The 22252-nt window shown below is 37.2% G+C and overlaps 1 protein-coding gene across 1 annotated transcript in view; it reads right to left on the bottom strand.

Moving 5' to 3' along the window:
• LOC133526902 (lachesin-like) overlaps nucleotides 1–22252 on the bottom strand; it is a 129633-nt gene that overhangs the window by 97786 nt on the left and 9595 nt on the right. The gene's annotated exons all lie outside the window — the stretch shown is intronic.

Below are 22252 nucleotides of genomic sequence, written 5' to 3'. Positions count from 1 at the left end.
GGAGTGAAGTGCGCTGTCTATGATTTGATTTTTTTGTTCAAGTATTCTAGGTATTGTAGCGCCACCTATTTAAGGTTTTTTGATGACACTTTTTGGTTCATGGAGATTTATTTCCTTACATCCACCTTCCGTAAACTGTAATTGTGTTGGAAGCTAACCAGTTGCAATTTTTTTTTAGACAGTTAAGCCTTAGACATGACTTGTAATCTTGTATTAAAATTCGTGTTGGTCGATGTGTTTACATTGAATACTATTTAGTTCTATAAGTCTTGACCAAAATTAACAGATGTATGCTAGCGCACAGCGCAGTAGGCCTAGCCAAAAAATAAAATAATAAGAACGTTGTTAAAACCAAACATCACACAGCGCCACACTTATTCTGCGCCGTACTAAGCCGCTATGATTTAAGGTAGGAACATTTTCCTCAACTTGTCTGTATCAAAGGTCCGGGTTAGACGTTTATGGAAGCAGCATTACGTGAAAGAGGCCACTTGCGTGAGCGCCTCCATTTTATACCCGCCATCCTCCAAGCAATCAAGGTATTGCTTTACTTAGCGATCCCATGGGCAATGCTGTACTGTGTGATTGTTGTTGATTCAGTTGCTTTGTTTAGTTTCTTTAAAGTACCTATTTCCTTTTGAGAGACGTATAAAAGACGGAGCGCGCAAATTGGATTTAAGTTGTTTTGTTGAAAATCGGTATCTGTGTCTCTAGTGAGTAACCATCAGCAATGTCATCGACATATCCCTAGAAAACCGTCCTTTGCCGGATATAAGTCTCCACTAAGATCCCTCAGCCAGCTGCCATTTTGTAACGATTTCCTGCTAGTTTGACCCGATCCCTTATCTATTTTTATGGCCTTCGTAATCCATGTTTTTCAGTGTAATATATAATCACAACTCCAACTTTGTCTTACTGTAACCATCTACAAGAAATTTGCCCAGGTCACTGACAATTAACCCTGGAGACTCTGAGCTATGTTGATGTGTGTTCTCTTGCGGAACTTCTAATTTATAATTTGATCTCGCAGAGAAAATCCGAGCTTACCTCGCTGCTTCCCTTTGAGTGGCTTTTGTTTAGCGGTTTAGTTGATAGGCAAAGAACATAAAGCCGTCTTGATGGTCACATTATATTTAATATATAAATTCACAGAAAAATGTACTTATGCATTTAACATGGCGACAGATACCTAGCCCGGCCATCGAGAACGGAGCAAGAGCTAGAATATATATGTATGTGTGTATTATATTTGTATGTATATGTTATTTTATGTATTTTTGTTTGATTTGTTTTGCTGTTGTAATTGTAGCACCGCCCACAATCTCTCTACTTAGCCTTAAGGTTGACTGGTAGAGAATGCCTCGTGGCATTAAGTCCGCCTTTTGTACTATAAGATTGTTTTTCTTTTGTGCAATAAAGAATAAATAAATAAATAAATGACTATTATATTTCTGTTGGATTTGCCAACAGCTTTGAGTCTTATTGTGACACCAATTGTAACCGCCCACGTCAGTATTCTAGAGTAACAGGTAACACCACGAATTTCGCAATGAGTCAGGTAATAGGCATTATTTTTCCCTACCGTTAACAATTTATGCCATAGTTATGCTTTATCTTTTTTTAGTTTAAAATTATACTTATTCTTGTGTTTTTCTTAAATAAATATATAAATAATTAGTGTATTATGCCTATATAAAAAGTGAAAGATAAATAAAAATTGAGATAATTTCTTATCTCACTTTTTCTATACAATAGCCAATATAGCGGTGTTTAATATTCGAAAACTGTAAACCTATTAAATCAAACGACTTCCGAAGCATGTGTTTATTTCTCAGTAAGTACAATTTCCCATTCACCAGCACGAGAGGACGCCGAGGGCTGAAGGACAGCTCCTTAATAGGATTTCCGTTTTCACAGATCTATAGAAACGTAAATATGTAGTCTATTGTTCTTCTAAAAGCTTTGGAATTTCCCATTATGTTTATAAAGGACTATGGGCAACTTTGTATGGAGCCAGATTCAAAAACCAACAGAAATGACAGTTAGGTTAGGTTAGTATAGGTTTTTTATGTACGAACAAGTAAGTAGAAGCGAAATACACGAAGAAAACGATAGCAAACTGCATGATTAAGATATCTATACGTGTGGCCTGTAACACGAGCAAAAAATTAAACTCTAGGGTGTCCTCAAACTGACCAACATTTGTTTAGCGACTTAAAAAAATTATGTGGACTTTAGATTTGTACGAAAATACAAATTAAATTGTCTTCAATTTACGTTGTCATCAGTGTAAATGACGTTGCCTGTCATGATTTAGACATAACAAAACTCGCAATAAATTGCGTCTTAGAATAAACTTTAAAGTGTGCTAAAAATCAAAATACAAGTTATTTTAATAGTCTCTGAACAAATGTTGGTCACTTTGAAGAGTACAGCCTCCAGTTTAATTTTTTCCTTGTGTCACAGGTCACACCCGGTATATGAATATTGTGTAATTCGCCATTGTTTTAGACTCACGACATCGTAAATTGTGTGACATTGTCGTGCTGTCACAAAATTGAGAACGTGTACTACACGTTAACTTTTTATGACTTAATATACTAACTTAAGAATCCGAAACCAAACTCACGTGTACAGAATCTTAAAGTATTGAGTGGTGTGATAAATATTTCCATTGAGCAAACTTAAAACATTACCAATTATTTAACATCATCGATTTAAATTATTATGATGTATATTAACCATAGATATGCCCTATGTTTTACTTTTTTCGATTTTATGAATATTCTATTGTAAAAATCAGGAGCGAAAAACAGGTTACATACATTTTTTTAATGCTATTAGTAGCAACTTAGGTACTACCTCTTATAACAATAAAAAAAAACATAGTTGTGGTTGATATACAACAAAATGTCTCAAAATATTTTCAATAATGTTAATATCCACAGAGGAAAAAGAAGACTACGGTATTTTAAATCGATGTTTACATCCTTATTTTAATAAGAAAGCTAGGTACATATTTCAAGCACTACAGTTTATACTTAATTTTATTTTATAGGTAATTGCTTCAACTTTTATGATTCACGCATAATAAAGATATTTTCCTGTAATTTCCTGTAACGTAAAGTGTTTAATTATAAATATTTGATTTATTTATTGCCGGATTTATGGATAAAAGATGGATAAAAAGTATATTTCATTAATTTTTACAACATGACTTGTCCACTATAAAATGAATAATGGGTCCCGCAGCGGCGCCACGATCGAACACGTACATTAAAACCCTGCAGTTTACGAGTATTTATATCCAGGCGTGTTTATCAAATTTCCCTGTAACGTAGTACAGAAATAAAAAGGACAAAAGCGAGCGTTCCCTAGGGAGCCATCGGCGCTTATTCTTAGAACATAATTAACTCTTTAGGGACATCTGCTTGCTTTCTAGCTGTTGCCTATTACTTGTTACATGATAGTCAAATCAATGAAGCTTAAGAGGTAAGGAGATGGCCGCTTCTCCGTACAAAAGTTGTCCCCATTTTCCTCTCTGGATATGGATATTTTGGAAAATATTTTTACATAATTTGATGTTTATTAACCATAGCTATGCCCCGTTTATTTTTTTTTCGATTTTATGATTATTGTAAAAATTAGGAGCGATAAACAGATTTTTTACGAGTTTTTAAATGCCCCTAACTCTTATAATAGTAAAAAAAATACAACCTAGGGGCATAGCTATGATTGATATACAACAAATTGTGTCAAAATATGTTCAATAATATAAATATCCAGAGAGGAAAATGAGGACTACTTTTGTATGAAAACGCGATTTCGCACAAGTCCTCCACTTTCGTCTTAAGGGTTTGAGTTTTATTCATACGATAATTTTGGTAAGAAGTAGATATAATAATGTTATTAACGAGTGCTAATAAAATTAAAATATATATGTAAAAAGATATCATTATTTAAGACAAATATTCCCAAACAATCAAAGTAAAAAGCAATTTTAACAAAAGCTGTGTTTTTCTGTCATCTTGTTCAATTCTAATAATTACGAATGCCTCCTGTGTAATAAAACAAGGTGTAATCAATTAAAAGCAATTACTTAAGTAAGAATAAGAACTGATCCAATATTTTAAAATCGCACGGCACGGTTGAATATAAAGTTCTGTTCGATTTACGAGTTGGTTCACTCGCATACAACCGTAAAATTATAAGTAGTGCAACATAATCCCTTCTTTGATCTGACTTATACTGCACTTCTGTGAACTAGTAGTATCTGAATCCGTAATTAAGTAGTTATTATACATGAATGCATACATTTCTGAATAGGGTGCTTATTCAGGCGCAAAATACAGTACTAATATTTGCAGTTTGAAAGGTACGAGTAGGAAATCGTATATTTATGTACTGCGTTTACATGCTTTAGAAATCAATACGTTTTAGATACCACCTTTATGCCTATGATTGCAGTTTGCCATACTCCGTTTTTTCAAGGTAAGAATTTTTCTAACCTCAAAAGTAGATAAAAGGAGAAGTAGAGATTTAAATCCGGAGGAAAAAAGTTAGCATTACTTTTGACCAACTACCATTTCTGACCTTTCAACCCAGAGGTTAAACTAGCCCTTTTTCCTTAAACATTTTTAAATAGCTCGTCTAAAATCATACCTATTTAAGGATTCGAAAAGTACCACTGTATATAAGTGCAAAGTGAGTGCGATCGCTTTTCTGATATTGTTGTCCAATTGGTATCAAAATTAAAGTTTCTGAATGAGTCCCCGGTTATCTTTACTGCGCGCGGGGGAAACATTAACATTTATTAAGAATCCTAAGCTCCATTTTCTGAAATTATTCCGCTCATTTGTATAAGTTCCGCTGTTTTGTGGAGTGCTTTTAAATTTATCGGCAGTTTATTATTATTTATTTATTTTATTTATTAAAATCACAGTGGTATTCTTAAAAATAATCGTAGCCCCGCAAAACTCAACATTGAGTTTGACTGTGGGGTCGTCAGTCTCTAGTTATGTAACTAAAAATAACTTATACCTAGTAGGTATGTATGACTACAATGTATGAGAATGTTGGCTAAGTAACTCTTATTGGTTAATTGTAGGGCATATATAATGTTTAGGAATGATAAATTTGGATTAGTCATCATCATCATCATCATCATTACAGTTAAACACGAGTTTTACTGTTATGACTGTTATAAATATTATCAAATTAATACGTTAAACTTTAAAATGGGTTGTCTCATATCAATAAAAACAGTATTTTAACCGAAACAAGTTTAAAAGTAGTTAAAACAACACAAGTGTACAAGTTCAAGTTCGGACAGACAAAACATATCAAATGTCTGTCACACGTGAACCCAAAAAAAGTTGTACAGACAGATGTTTGTCGCAATAAAAATGTAAGCGGTTCAAATAAAACGTTCCCTGATTGCTTCCTTAATGGCTTTAGAATGTAATGTAAGTCATATGAGTGAGGGCGGGGTGCGCCACGCAATCAACGAATAATGTTCAAATGGCGGACTTAATGCTTAAAGCGTTCTTTACCGGACAACCATAGGAATAAACAGATACGTAACTATTGTGCAAGTAGAAAAGTAAGATAGTTTAATTTGGCAACTTACAAAATATACGAGCAAATTTTAACCTTTTGAACGCCACCTATCAAACTAAAGAACGTTATGCACACGCCAATATCTCTAGCATACGCTCAAATATAAACCATACTGTGGCTGTAGGAAGGGCGCATTTTTATCACTTGTCACTATATCTGTCACTTTCGCACTTGTTAGAACGTGACAGGCATAGTGACAAGTTATAAAAGTGCGCCCGTGCTACAGCTGCTGGAAACGTTGAAGGTTACTTTGCCAAGGACGCCATAGCACTTTAAAAGCGTTCTTGGCGCCACGGGCACGATTTCGTACGACGCCTTTAAGGGTGCTTGGCGTTCAAAGGGTTAACGTACATCGATAGCTTTAATGAATGGTTTGGTACAAACTGCACTAGAGAGAGCAAACTGCACTAAAGAGTTAGGATAAGGTAGTTGACAGCTGACATCTCAACAAAATATAACGTTTCTAATATAGAGGTACGGTGAACAATCTCTTATTTATATATCTATTTTATCATCATCATCATCCTTTTAAAATTATGGCTTCAGTCCAGTAGGACTATTTCGCCAGTATCAAGGTATTAGGAGCTCTAAATACGACTGGAAAATTGAGGAATCGTACGATTAATACAAGACTGTACGGTGATTTTATCAGATCTTGTGAAGCGATAGCTGGACTTTTACAAGTAGCACGTGGACTACCGGCCGTTGACTCCAAAATGGTGATTAAACGCATTTCAATATTAATTCTCCATTCACTGCACACTACCACATTAGTTTACTGTATAATAAGCTATCGATATTACACTTTAAGCAATATTTATGAGCAAAAAACAAAGTAATTAATCACGAGGCTATCAAGACCATCAAGATAGTGCTCGAAAGTCAAAACTCCTCTAAAGAGATAGGATAAGGTTGTTTGACAGCTGACATCTCAATACAATATAACGTTTCAAATATGGAGGGTAAAGGTAAGGAGAACAATCTCTTATGGGAGAACTGTTGCAAAAGTGCCCAGCTGAAAATAATAGTTTGAAATTTCTCCGGTGCCGCTAGGGTAGCACTAGGACATTACATTTTAAGTGATTTAATTTTTTCTATCATAGTCAACATTTGTGGTTGACTATTCATAGTTTGAAAGTCATACAATGAAGGATGACCTAAAAACTAGAACCATCTATTTTATTTGCACGTGGGTGAAAATTCCGTAAATGAATTTTCCCAGAATTTAAACCAGGACGGATTGAGTTTCCGTTTTAATGATCCCCCATATCAAAAATTCATCGAAGTTGTGTAAGCTGTTTTCGGGAATCAGATTACGTTACATACTCGTAACTCGTCGTTATTTTATGTATGCATTGTGTATTTGTAATTACTGTTCGACGAGTCATTAAACAGACCGCGATCGTTTATCTGGGGCGATAAAAAGTTAATTGAAATAATATTTAAAATACATATATATATTAAAAATTAAATTTGAAAGTTAATAGAGTAAATATGACATTTTCATCTATAAGGTACCACATTTTCAGTTGTAGATTAGGTTGATTTCAAATTGAAGCTTTATGAAAATAGCGTGTTATTGACAACCGACAGGTACCCTTTTTGTTGAAAACGATACAAATATTGATTAATGTTCAAAAGATATAATGAGATACAAGTTAAAAAATCTGTCATGTTTACGCATCATGCTATACTAAAATTTTTTTTAGAAGTAGGTACTTAGGTAGGTCTTCCTGAAATATCAATATTTTATTTAACTTTGCACCAATAGAACGTTATTTATAGACATGGCTCAAGCAAAAATGTAATGAAAATCAACGGAAAGTTCTAGTGAAAAGTAAAAAGCTGCACTAGATATAAGTACTTAATTTTATGAAACCATTATACTTGGTCCAACCATCCGGCATCCGGACGTCGAAACGGCAACCTCCTTTTTTTACCGATACTTTTATCTCGTTAGTGAGATATAAAATAGTACATTGTGCAACGAGGGGGGTAAGTGAAATTTTGGATACGAGGGTGGTAAGACCTGAGTTTGCAATATTCTTACCCCCGGAGTTACACACAATGTTTTTCATCACACTTACGAAGAAAAAACAAAATTTTAAGCGAAATATTTCTTAAATACATATCAAACATTCGTCCGCCATTTTGTTATTTCTTGACAGGTTAGGTTAGGCATCGAAGGCACAGACATATTCGGTATTCAGACACGATTGAAAATTATTTGAAAATATTTTAAACGGCTGTTAAATATATTAAATTAAATAATTTTAAATATATAAAAAAATATTAAATTATAAACGTCAGTATTTTAAAAGTAAAACTCATTTATGCGACTTGGTTTATATTAATAAGTGACATAATTTAAAAAAAAGCCATAACGATATGTGCCTTTAATATACCTGTATGAAATAAGATCTTTTTCGAGCAAGTGTGATGAAATAGTTATTTACGATACAAGTGCAGAAAATAGCAAAATTCGCACGTGTATCGTACAATGTTTTACAGTACATATGGCTCTTTAAAGTATCGACATATGTACGGAAAGTGCTCATTCCCGCACGCGTACGGGAAAGTAGCACAATATGTACTGTAAAAATATTTCATACAACTTTTTATTTAATTGAAATAAAATTATAGGGTAATGAATGATATCGATGCAACTACATATGCATATACAAACAGCGACAAATTATACTCATAAATTAATTAACATGCAAATAAAGTAATGTTCAAATGAAAAAAAAAACAGCGATTTTTTAATATTTTTATCCTTTCTTGACAAGTACCGTAAAACGGAGACACCTGAAATCGCGAGGTGAATAGAGAAATATTGAAGAATTTGTTTCAATATTAACAAACTTATCAAAGGATCAAAGTGGCACTTTCTTGTGCTAGGATAACGATTTTATACTTTTTACATACTATTTTTAGCTTAAATAATATTTTGAAACATAACAAGTTCCTCGGTCAAGTGCAAAAATATGTATCGAAAGAATCGTCTCATAAATATGGCTACTACGCTCTTATTACAATGGAAGTAAGATGGATACACCCATATTTTTACACTTGACTACGTGATATGAAAAGCAGTATGTGTCCCATGGTAGTAAAATTCTTTCCACCTTGCTTAGGATTCAATGCGCGCGCCCCACTGTGGGCTGAAATTCGGCTCTCATTGATGTCAATAGAAACCGAAGTTGTTATTTTTATGTTTTTTTTTATTGAAATAGGTTTTGCCAAGCATTGTTATGTTACCACGATTTTTTCTTAAAAAACGCACCCGTGACGGATATATGTACTCGTAGTATGCCAAAAAATCACAAATAATTCGTAGAATAACCTTCTGCGTGGATATTACCGTATTTGTTGCGGTTCTTGAGATATTTTTTTCCGGCTCCATACATTTTTTTTTTAACAAAAATCATGATTACTATTTTCAACTCAAATCACCTATAACCTATATAACATAGCATAAACGTGCTAGGCAACACCCATTTCAATCAAAAAAATCTTTAAATGTTGACTTTGGTCTTTGCGTTTTTTTTTTTCTATAAAAACAATTAATGGTTTAAAAAAACCGCACCCGTTACGGATATATGTGGTATGATAAAAAAAATCACAAATGATTCGTTGTATAACCATCTGCGAGGATATTACCGTATTTGTTGCGGTTCCTGAGATATTTTGATATTTTGTTCCAGCTCAATACATTTTTTTTGAAAAAAAAAAATCATATGCCAATTTTTTTTCTATTCAAATCATCTCAAACATATAACTTAGCATAAACACACTTAGCAAAATCCATTTCAATTAAAAAAATCTTAAAATGTTTACTTTGGTTTTTGTGCTTTTTCCATAGAAACAATTAATGATTTAAAAGAAAATCCGCACCCGTGACGGATATATTTAGTAAGCCAAAAAATCACAAATAATTCGTAGTATAAACACCTGTGAGGATATTACGGTTTGTTTTGCGGTTCTTGAGTGATAATGATTTCTTCTTCCTGCTCCATAATTTCTTTTTTAATCGTAACTCGAGAATTTTCATTCCAAATCGTCTAAAATTCACAGGTTGCCATAACATTGCTGGGCAAAACCTATTTCAATCAAAAAAATATGAAAATAACAACTTCGGTTTCTATGTCAATGAGAACCGAATTTCAGCCCACAGTGCGCCCGCGCCGTATAAATGTCATCCTGCTCCCTTGTGACACAATCTACTATTTTTTCTAATACGGTTATCTTTTGTCTTTTATAGACGTAGAGAACTGCGCTAGCTATTTACTCTATTAGGCGAACAAGCAAAGAACCAAATTAATTATTACTAGGCCAGCGCAGGAATTCAATTTAACCTGTAACATCGAGGGCCATTACGAAAGTAATTAGTGACCCATACGAGCTCGCCTTTATAAATATTGCAAGTCATGTCATGACCCGTCCCGTTTCAGGTTACAATTCGGGTACGCACAAAAACCATAAATTGGGGCAGAAGTAACGTATGCGTGGTTCACGGCCGGTGAAACCACCAAGCCACTTTTTAGACTAAGGTGTAGTTTGTGAAGTTAGGGCTTGTAGAGTTAGAAGCTTGGCTCTATAAGAGATCTGATAACTTTTTGATCGTTTGAGCCTTATAGTTTACATTTATATTACATGAAAATGTTTTTGGTGGGATAACCATTTACAGGTTCTAAGTTCATTCGCGTTTATGGAACAAATCCTTTCTCTTTAATCATCTTTTAATACCAATAATATGGAAAAATATCTTCTTCGCAGTAAATTTAAACTACCTGTGGTTATTTTATTCGCCAAAAACAAAGAGTAACTTTGAATTGGAATCTAGGAAAACCTTACAGTACTTATCTTACTAAACACTAAACATACATTTTCAATTATTTTACGGCAGGCTCAAATATAAAATTACAAAGTTTTGAAGTCGAGTGTATTTTGAAGAGTGTTTGTTAAATACTGTGTTTACAACTTTGCTCCAAAACATTTTCATTAGGTAAGAATAATTAGCACGATGCGATGATAATGAGTTCCTCCGGATGTTTATTAATGAAGAGGGTTTTAAATATGAATTTGATCTTTTGAACAAAATTATTGGGTTTGGTTACTCGTTGTATATCGTAAAACACAGAATATGAATAATTCTTTGGCCTTTGATGTCTATTCCAATTAGTTAAGCGTGCTTAAAGCATTTAGACGGGAGATGTCAAGTCTGTTATTTTCTGTACAAAACAGTCTGCCGATATTGTCGGGTGAGGGGCACGTCAAATATATGGCTATTTGTACACAGCGTAAACATAGCTATGTCAGCAGCGGTATCATGGTCGCATTTTTATCACCTGTCATGCCATGCGTCACTTTCGCACTTACATACTTGTTGGAACGTGACAGGCATGGTGACAAATGATAAAAAGCCGACCATCTTAGCCCAGCTGATAAACGTCAGTTCATACAAAAGTATGCAAAATTGTGCAAGATTTCGGCAGAGGGGTAAGCTCTTAAAGGCGACTCCTGTCTAAATGCTCTAAGTCAGCGTGCTATCGACTTTGATTTTATTTTAAAAATTAATTAGTTATACCTACAATCCATATGGATATAGAACCGTGAATAATTGAAAATAATACTGTTATGTTTATTGTTAACGAAATATAGCTATATATTTCGTAACCTTTATTTAGTTTTAAATGTCATATATTCGATTTATTTATCCATGTTCAAGTCAGTTTATTTATTGCAATAAAATTAAATAAAACTAACTAAATTAAATAATACTATTATGAAATGAAAACTAGTTAAACCTAAAAATAACAAAGGAAAAATAAAAATATACTTACCTACAAAATAATAATAAACCCAATTACATAGAGAACACCCCGTCCAATAAGTCGGCCTGCGGCATAGACCCCATGACACTGGCGGCGTTACCTCTCTGTATCGCAAGGGAGATGCGTTGAGAGAGGTACGCGCCAGTCCTGGGGTCCCCTGTTGTGTCGACCAGCCGCGCCGACAATGCCCTCATGAATGCTTTCATGTCGGCTGACCAGGGACCCAAAGTCTCAACCGCGAGCGCCGCAAACTCATAGTCGTTGAGTAAGGCTGAGTATTTGCGTCGCTTGAGGATCTGGGCCTGGTCAGCCGCAGCGCCGGCCTGAATGCGGGTTGATCCAATGTGGGACTGTGCAAAGGTGTCGACACACGTTGCGTCCCACACCAGGGCCCTTCCTAGTTTCCACGGCACTAAGGTAGCTCCGTCGGGACGCTTGCCGTCGTCTCTCGCCATGCCCACGGGTTCTAAAACCGCAGGCACAGACACGGTGGCAAGCGCGCGACGGATCAAATCGTTTATAGTACCGTGGCGATATATTCGACCGGCGCTTCTTAAGCAAGAGAGGCCATGGCGGCCCAGCTGGTCCACATTTTTGCCGCAGGTGCACGTGTGAGGTACACATATTCTGGACCCTAACCTCAAGCATATTGCTATTCTTAAGCTATTTGGGTCCAGAACAGTTGTTACGGGTTGTTGAGGTGTAAAAGATAACTAACTGACACGTTTGCATAAATTTAATAAGTGAGTACTAATATACTAAGATACAATCAGCGAAAGAGAAACTTAAATCTAATTATCGTAAACTAAGTTTTGTTAGGCGCCAGGAGGGATTTTCTATGATATCTGGAACCCTGCCTATCCAGTTGCCACCGGCTAGCGACGTAAAATCCAATCGGAATAGTCCTCTGTTCAATCGTTATATTATTATAATAACATCAAATTGTAACCCGGAACTTGAAGGGCATGTCCAGAGGCTAAAACAATAATTGCACTAATTTATTTCCACTGCATTTTGGAATAGTGCTTAATCACAGGTTCTGATTTTAGCTTAAAATTAACACTTACCCCTTCGCCGTACAAACACAAACAAATTGCAAAAATGTCTATTAAACACAGGTTTTACATTTATAATTTGCCTGTCATTTACACCATTGTATTTTCATCTCCATTTTGGAGGGTAAACTTAACACATGACGACACCACCGTCTTTACATCGGTGTGAACACATCCGAGAGATGAGCGGGAATGACTTACGACCAGACATTGCTGTTATTTAAACTAATAAATCTAAACTGCAGTACGGAATGCAAACTTTAAAATAAATAAATGGAAAAAGATACTACGGGAGCCGGGGATCGAACGCACGCCCTCTTGCACTCAAGTCTCGTCATCTTACCGCAGGTCCAACGAGCTATTACGGGAGCTGCCGAATTATGCCGTGACTATCGACTAGCGATCTGGATATATGTGCGTCATTGCAAAGACCACCTTATGTCGGTTTGTGAGAGTTCCAATTCACAAAACTAAAAAATAATCATTATATATGCCCTCTCCCTCTTGAAAAAAAAATATCATTTTTTTTTTTTTTTTTTTACCTTTTCAAGTCTTTCGCATGCCATACTCCAATATCTTTGCCATATGCATTATTAAGACGATAAACGTTCTCTGATAGTTTTGCAGTAATAACGGCCTTTTCAAATTTAGGAGCTAACTTCGCCTTGAATTTTTTTTGAGCGCTCGACAAAAATTTTGTCCTACGTAATACCACATCTCCCACCTGAAACTCACTCTGCCTTCTAGTTTTATTGTAATACCCTTTACTGCTTTCATGTGCCTTTTTTAATCGTTCCCGCACTTCGAAGAATACTTTGCGCCTGTGTTCTAGTTCATTTATGTAATTCGTAACATCTGAATGTGGCAGCATGTTCTCTGCATCTGATTCATTTCCAAAATCAAAAGTGTATGGGTTAGGAACTGCCGTTTCACGGCCATAGAATAGGTAAGAGGGTGTATATGTCGTAGTTTCATGCCTAGCCGTCCTAATGGCATTGCCGAATTCTTGCAAATGTACATCCCACTCGTTGTGCTTTTTTGTCGTAGTATATGATGCTATCATAGTCCCTATGACTCTATTCACGCGTTCTGTGGGATTCGCTTGGGGATGGTAGTTCGGGGTATACCATATCTTTGAATTATATTTAACCGCCAGATCTTTAAATAAATGAGAAACAAATTGCTTGCCATTATCACAGATTAGAGCTTGGGGTGCTCCAAATAACAGGAACTGATCCTCTAGAATCTCACATATTTTTTCAACCTTTCCGGTTCTTAAGGGAAAAAGAAGTGTAAATTTACTGAACCAGCACGTGATAACCAGAAGCATCGTATTACATTTCTTACTTTTTGGAAATGGACCCATCAAATCTAATGACACTATTTGCCAAGGTTCTGTAGCGTCTCTGTGTTGGCCCATTAGACCATAGGGTACCTGTTGGGAAACTTTATATTTTGCGCAAGTCTCACAGTTACTTACATATGTTTTAACGTCTTGTAACATATTTGGCCAGAAGTATTTTTGTTTAATTTTAAAGTATGTTTTACGAACCCCCAGATGACCTGCTGTGGGTTTGTCGTGACATTCTTTAAATACTTCTTTCCGTAAAACTTCTGGTACCACTAGTTTCCACGCATTTGACTTAGGGTACAACTTCAAACTCATTTTCTTAAATAATCGCCCGTCAGCTACCTTCCAATCTGATGCTACCGTATTGTCGGTGACTTGTTTCACTTTATCTTTATACCATTGATCCTTATGATGGTCTAGTATTTCTATATTATTTATTTCGGAAGTTACCTTCGATCTAGATAACGCGTCTGGGACTGTGTGATTTTTACCTGGCTTGTGAATAATATCGAAACTAAACTGTTGTAGCTTCATTGCCCATCTGGCTAGCCTACCGTGAGGGTCCTTCATTTTGTGCAACCACTGCAATGCACTATGATCTGTTATGACGGTGAAATGCGTTCCGTCGATATATGGCCTAAACTTGTCAACTGCATACACAACACTCAGCAACTCCCTCTCAGACGTAGAATACCGACATTCTTGGTCCGTAAGTTTCCTGCTCAAATACGCCACTGGTTGTTCTATTTCCCCCTCCTTTTGACACAAGACAGCTCCAACGCCCGTGTTTGAGGCGTCACATTGTATAATAAATGGCTTAGAATAGTCTGGGCATGTCATTACTGGTGTTGTCGTAAGTAAGGTTTTCAACCTGATAAATGCTGCCTCGGCGTCTTCATTCCAGTCTAGGAGCTTTTTCTTATTGCCTTTTGTTAAGTCGTGAAGCGGCGCTGCTATCGTTGAAAAGTCTCGTACAAAGCGTCTGTACCAACTCGCTAGCCCAATAAATCGCTTAAGTTCTCTAAAGGTCTTTGGTCTTTGGAAGTTCAATATTGCCGATACCTTATCAGGATCTGTCCTCAACCCATCCTTATCTATTACATAGCCTAGAAATCGTAAACTGGACCGAGCAAATTTACATTTTTCAACATTAATTGTTAAGTTGGCCCCTTGTAAAGTGTTCATGACCTTCCTTAACAAGGTCAGATGTTCCTCAAAGTCTGCTGAGCATACCACTATGTCATCCAAGTAAGACCACACCTTATCTTCATTAGAGCAAAAAAGAATATCCATTAGTCGTTGCTGGGTTTGAGAAGCATTCACCAGGCCAAATGGCATCACTTTAAATTGAAACAGGCCCCTGCCGGCTATCGCAAACGCAGTTTTCTCTTTACTTTCCTCTGACAGGGGTATTTGCCAGAAAGCTGACTTCAAATCAATCGTACTTAGATATTTCGCATTTCGAAGGTTGTCTAGGATATTAGTCACTCGTGGCAGTGGATATGTGTCCCTCTTTGTAACCTTATTTAACTGCCTGCTATCTAAGCACAACCTGTTTTCCCCGTTGGGTTTTTTAACAATGAGCACAGGCGAACACCATGCACTGACGGAGGGCTCGACTACATCTTTAGAAAGCATGTCATTCAATTCCTTCTCGATTTCTTTTTTTACTACTGGAGAAAAATTGTATTGCTTTTGGTGGATTGGCTTTACCTCTCCTGTATCTATCGTGTGGCTTAACATATCCGTTCTTCCAAGATTACCTGTCCCAATTGTCCGTTTCATCTCGTCTATAACATCCGCCAATTGTGCTTGCTGATGTGCTTCCAAACATTCTCTGGAAATCACCGCTTTATCCCTTAGTGTCACGGTCTCTATTGCAGTCTGATCTAACATCCGTTCGTTTCTAAACTTAATTGCAATCCCAAATTGAATAAAAAAATCCCTACCCAATATCAGATTCTGTTTCAAACTGGGCATAACTAAAATCGGAATGACTTTATATTGGTTATCAAACTTGCATGGAACATGGAATATCTGAGTGATTTTGTGATTCTCTCCGCCTGCTGTGGAAGCCTGCAAACTAGTAACTTTAATGGGCCTCAATCCTAGTGAGCTTAAAATTTCTGCATATTTGTCATTAACTACTGTCCGATTTGCCCCACAATCTAGCATGCCAATTAACTGCACCTGCAATATATCCACGTATACATACGTCCTGTTATCATTTTCCTTGTTGACTAACACCGGACACAGTTCCTTATCTCCCTGCGAGAAAAATTTTCTTACTATCAACAACCATTCCTGCCACTCTGTGTCTTTATTATGGGGTAAGTTTACTGGGCAGGTTTTGAAACTTCCCCCGGAGCGTTTCCCTTTGTGCATTTACAATCTTTTGAAGTAATACCAAAACGACCGCAGCGATAACAAAACAAGCGCTGTCTTGGTATAGTGCAATCTCTGAACAAATGCCCTGCCTCACGGCAGTTCCAGCACCTCCTTTGAGCCACCGGTTCCACCTTTGTTTTTGACATATGAATCAGCTCACTTACCTCCGTAGCATTAGAAGCAACCTGTGGTAGTTTATAAGCTAAGTCTGGTTCAAGCAAGTTTTTAGGTGCCTGGGGTTCCTTAAAATTGTCGCAATGTATCTTTGTTCGTTCTACCACCCGCAATACATTAAATAAATCCATAAGTGACGAAAAATCATCTCTACACACAGCTCGCTGGTAATAGGGTTGAATGTTACGTATTATTATCATAATTTTTTCTTTTTCCGTGATTTTTGTAGGTAGTCTGTTAAACATATTTTGCATAATTGAAATGTAAATAACCACCGATTCATCCCTACCCTGGGTTCTCGCTTTAATTTCCGTAAGCAACTCCTCTTGATAAAACGGTGGTTGAAATGTGCGCTTGAGGAGGATCACTAATTCTTCCCAACAAGTGGCATACTCCTTGTTGGCTCTAAACCATATTAACGCGTCACCCTCAAAGAAATCTATCGCACACCTCCATAGATCCTCATCAGACGCATTCCTTGCTTCCTTAAGTTCACTGACCCGTTCAATAAAGGCATTTACACTCGAGGTATTGCTCCCTGAAAACTTTATTCCCCATTTTACGATCGGCACAAGCTTACGTGTGGAAAAGTCTTCATCGAGGGTAGATGTTCGTATGAGTCTATCTCTATTACTCCCCGGCATTCCCAACTGACCTACCCTAATGTCTATACTTCTATTAATCCGTGCATGCTCTTCCCTCTGTTTAGATGTGCCTACCTCCTTTGGCTTAGAGGTGCTTTCTCTATTGCTGTCTAATTTTACTATAATCTGCTGGCCTGCGTCTCCTAATGTCTCCTGTAGCACTCTCTTGTCCTCTTCAGTTAAGTCCTCATTTTCTGACAAATCATCCTGTTCCTCCAACTTAGTTATGAGGGAGTATGCTTGTTGCGTTAATTCTACCTGCCGAGCATTTTCAGCTTCTGTACCAGGCGATACGAGACTTAGCCTGTTAATGACGTGATATAATCTTGAGACTAACCTTTTAAATAAATTTCGGTCAGGCTTCCCTTCGACTTCTGTAATATAATTGCTCAACACAGTTAACTTCGATGCACATGTATGTAACTCGGCGGATAATCTGTCACTGACCCCTAACACCGGCTTATTACTTGACCCGGAGGCCCCCGACGTATCACTTAACATGAGTTCTTTCAGAAGCTTCTTCAATACCGGCACTGAACTTTTAATGGTAACACCCCGGCACGCAAGTTCAAATTCCAGCTCATCCTTTAACAAAAAGTTCGGATCCATTATCATTTAATATCTCTTGTAAGATTATTTATTACCAAAAACTACAACTCGTCCTTAATGTCTAATCAAGAACACAGGAGAAAAAAAAAACTAGACAAATAAAAAAATAACACTACCACACTAAGAGTTTTCTATACTAAGGACTACGCCTATACTAATATAATTGCTAAATTACTAAGTAATTTTCATTTAAAACCTATTCACACTTATTTTGTTTGCAACCCAAAACAAAATAACTAAAAAAACAATAAATATTACAAATCTTTTAAGCACTATGATTTATGAGCACAACATTTAACCTAACTGAATCTAAAAATATCAACACTAACACAACCTAAACCCGTTTATTTTTATTTTTACGTTGGGCGCTATTTGTTACGGGTTGTTGAGGTGTAAAAGATAACTAACTGACACGTTTGCATAAATTTAATAAGTGAGTACTAATATACTAAGATACAATCAGCGAAAGAGAAACTTAAATCTAATTATCGTAAACTAAGTTTTGTTAGGCGCCAGGAGGGATTTTCTATGATATCTGGAACCCTGCCTATCCAGTTGCCACCGGCTAGCGACGTAAAATCCAATCGGAATAGTCCTCTGTTCAATCGTTATATTATTATAATAACATCAAATTGTAACCCGGAACTTGAAGGGCATGTCCAGAGGCTAAAACAATAATTGCACTAATTTATTTCCACTGCATTTTGGAATAGTGCTTAATCACAGGTTCTGATTTTAGCTTAAAATTAACACTTACCCCTTCGCCGTACAAACACAAACAAATTGCAAAAATGTCTATTAAACACAGGTTTTACATTTATAATTTGCCTGTCATTTACACCATTGTATTTTCATCTCCATTTTGGAGGGTAAACTTAACACATGACGACACCACCGTCTTTACATCGGTGTGAACACATCCGAGAGATGAGCGGGAATGACTTACGACCAGACATTGCTGTTATTTAAACTAATAAATCTAAACTGCAGTACGGAATGCAAACTTTAAAATAAATAAATGGAAAAAGATACTACGGGAGCCGGGGATCGAACGCACGCCCTCTTGCACTCAAGTCTCGTCATCTTACCGCAGGTCCAACGAGCTATTACGGGAGCTGCCGAATTATGCCGTGACTATCGACTAGCGATCTGGATATATGTGCGTCATTGCAAAGACCACCTTATGTCGGTTTGTGAGAGTTCCAATTCACAAAACTAAAAAATAATCATTATACAGTGCCGATCTGTTTAGCAGGGTAAGCATTCAACCAGTGTCCCGACTCGGGGGCCGAAACCGCCAGGATGCGCGCACGTTCATAATCGTCTGGGCTGTCTTCGAGAAGTGAGGCATGGACTAACTTTAAGCGTGGAGAGTCCCAATCCCGCTGACAATGACGGGCAACTGGGATGTCAGCTCCCGGGCACGACTCACACCAGGCCTCCCTGGCCTCCTTCAGGTTCGCTATCTCATCGACAGGTATCGTAGAGCGGTTTAAAATAATACCGACGAGAGACAGCGAACCATACACAGAGGACAGGAAAGCAGGTAGAGCCACGCTAGAGGATGTGCGAACACCTAGTCCCCCAAATCTTATTGGGAGAACCGCTTGGATCCAGGGTCTAATTTCAAAATGAATGTTTAGAATTTTTGATAAAGTTTCCTGAAGGGAGGAGTCGATTGATGAAAGGATTGATGGGAATTTCCAAATTGAGCAACTACGGAGTAAATACATAAATTTTGGGGTGAACAGACAGAAACGAATGATGAAAAACGCTATATGGGGATTTATTTTAAACAGAAGATCAGAAGTACTATTGAATAAATTTAGTTTGCAGTTAATTATAGGGTTAACAGATTCATCGAAAACTGGGGAGCCTAAAAGAGTGAGGGATGATTTAGAGTGAACAGAAATATTTGGCAGGACCCCATTAAATTTTGTTAAAATATCGATTTTTTTTTCGGATGGAAGGTGATCTGGCATAAATATCTCACATTTGGTGAAGTTTAAAGATAGTCCAATTTTGGAAAATTGGTTTATGATATATTGAATATCCTGTAAAACGTTTAGGGCATCGCCGCCAAGGGATCCGTCATCTAAATACCAGAGGTTGAATTTTGAATTTAGTTTAGTGATAATTGGATGAATGACTAAACTGAAAATGGCGGGCCCAAGCGGGTCTCCTTGTTGACAGCCCATGCTCGATAAAATAGTTTTGTCTCCAAAGAATAATTTAGATGGTGCTCCGTAGCATTGCCATAAATAATTATTAAGGATTGGCAATTCTTTTTTCACTTCTGCTAACAGAGCACCGCGGTCAATCGAATTAAAGGCATTTTTAACATCTAATTTTACAAAAACTTCATAATCCGGACGATTCAAAAACGTGCGCGCAGCGTGCACTGCTGCCTCGCAGCCGCCCTTGATGCCAAAACCTAGCTGCCGCGGTTTAAAGACGTTTGTCAGCTGTTTGTTGATTTTACTGCAGCAGAGCTTTGAGGCCAATCTTCTTAAAGTGCATCCCACGGCGATTGGACGAATCCCGCCATCTTTCTTTGCTAGGGCCACAAGATTAGCACCGTACAACAGAGGGACTATCTCAGGATGTACGCGACCCGATAACATTAGGTTTATTAAAGCTGTAAGTTTCTTTAACAGATCTGATCTCGCTTCGCCTACAGACTTCGTAGTCAGGTCCTTTAGGTGCTGTGGACACAAACCATCTATTCCACCAGCAGATCCGTTAGGAAACGAGGCTATGGCTTGCAACACTGCGTCTTCGCATACATGTATCGTTGGTTCGTCTGAGGCGGGCGGAACTGGCAGCGTCGAGGAGGCGGCAGGGGCAGGGTGTTTTTCAGTCAAGGCGGCGTAGTTCTCAGCAGAGTGCGCAGCTATGTCGTCGCGGGAGAATAAAAGACGGGCAGCTCCACTCACGTCTCCTTCCGAAAATTTGTTTTCGATTGATCTTATTTTGTTATTAAGTGAATTATGAAGAGTTCTAGTATAATTTTCACGAGATTGGTAGGTAGCTGGTGGATAAGAGGTAAATGATGTATTATTTTTAATTTGAGAGGTAAGTGAGGCTTTGCTGGATTTGTCTGCGTGCAGGACTATGTAAGAGAAGGTAAGAAGACGCTCCCATGCTTGGGTAGAATTCTCGTCAACAACCTTGGCTACGCACTCAGTGAGGCAGCGTGCAACACACAAGCGCGCACCGCGGGGTATTCTCTTTATAACTGGAACATTCGTTTTTAAAAACCCTAGCCTATTCGCTAGAGGTATTTCGCCTGTTTGTGAAGATGATGTGTAGCCCCGGGCTGGCGATGATGGCGCAGGTTGAGAAGCGCTGGGCAGTGGAGGTTCGACAGCCATACGGGTGCCATGCTTATAAGCTGTATGGATCGCCAGCCCCCGCCGACCTTTATATTGCTTATTATCTCCACAAATGGGGCAACACAGCAACTCCGGCGGGTTAAAACAGGGTTGAGATGACATAGATTAGAAAGAAAACATATCAAAAAAAACTAAGTATCAAAACAAAGAGCTAAACCCGTACGTAGAATTACAAACGAATAGATGCTTAAATAAACTAAAACTACTTACGAAACGAGAAATTAATAGAATATTAAAACAAATACGGGAGAGTCACGTAGTAACACGACTTCAGTGAACACTTTTGCTGACACTAATTCAGTAGAAGAAAGAAGAAGTTAAGTAGCACTTTGCAAATGTTTCTTGAATCGGTATATCACACACAATTTTCATATAAATTATAAATAAACATTTTTACGAATTGACAGATGTCATATTGGCTCGGGCCCGCAGAAGCCGCAACAAAGTGGCCCGGGCTGCGGTCTCCGCAGAGTTATGCTCCGGTTCACACGTTGTCTATATTCTTGTAACCGTTTAGCGTGTCTTCAAAGCATGAGGAGTGAGATATATTATTTAGATATATTTTATTAATGAGAAATCATTTTTGGTGACTGTTTATTTGACATCAATTTATTCTTGTTCAAAGGTAAAAAGTTATTTGTATTCTCTTTAACAAATGGTATTACACGTAGGTAACAAATATATTAAAGAAAATAGGATAAACAATGATAATATAAATTCTAAAGAAAGGCTGTTCACATGTAATACACCCACGTGTCTAGAGGGCACCTCCATTCGTTTGACCGAAGTGTGCAACAGACCTTGTAATTATCTTGTTCACACTGATGCATCTATTAGGTCTGTCGCAGCAGCTCATAGTGGGGGATTTTAAATGTTCCACCAAGTATGAAATATTCGTTCGCATTGTCTGCTGATGATTTGTCCCTTTGATCCCGGACATGATAGCTATACTACTTAATTCATATTGCTTGAAATCTCACCTTTGTTTGACCAAGTAAAACCATGTAATGACGAGGCCTAAATCCTATTGTACATTTAAGCTACCTCGGCAATATTCGACTACAGATAGGGTTATCAATTATTAACAGTTATTTACTCCATAGAACGTATTAAGCCCCTTTTGCTTGTGTGAGTGAAGTGTTTTGATAGATTGTTAAAATTATATTTCGACTTAAGGTTT

Source organism: Cydia pomonella, chromosome 17 (genome assembly GCF_033807575.1).
Source record: "Cydia pomonella isolate Wapato2018A chromosome 17, ilCydPomo1, whole genome shotgun sequence".
Taxonomy (NCBI): domain Eukaryota; kingdom Metazoa; phylum Arthropoda; class Insecta; order Lepidoptera; family Tortricidae; genus Cydia; species Cydia pomonella.
Note: the sequence above shows the minus strand (reverse complement) of the source record. Positions and strands in the feature narration are given on the sequence as shown.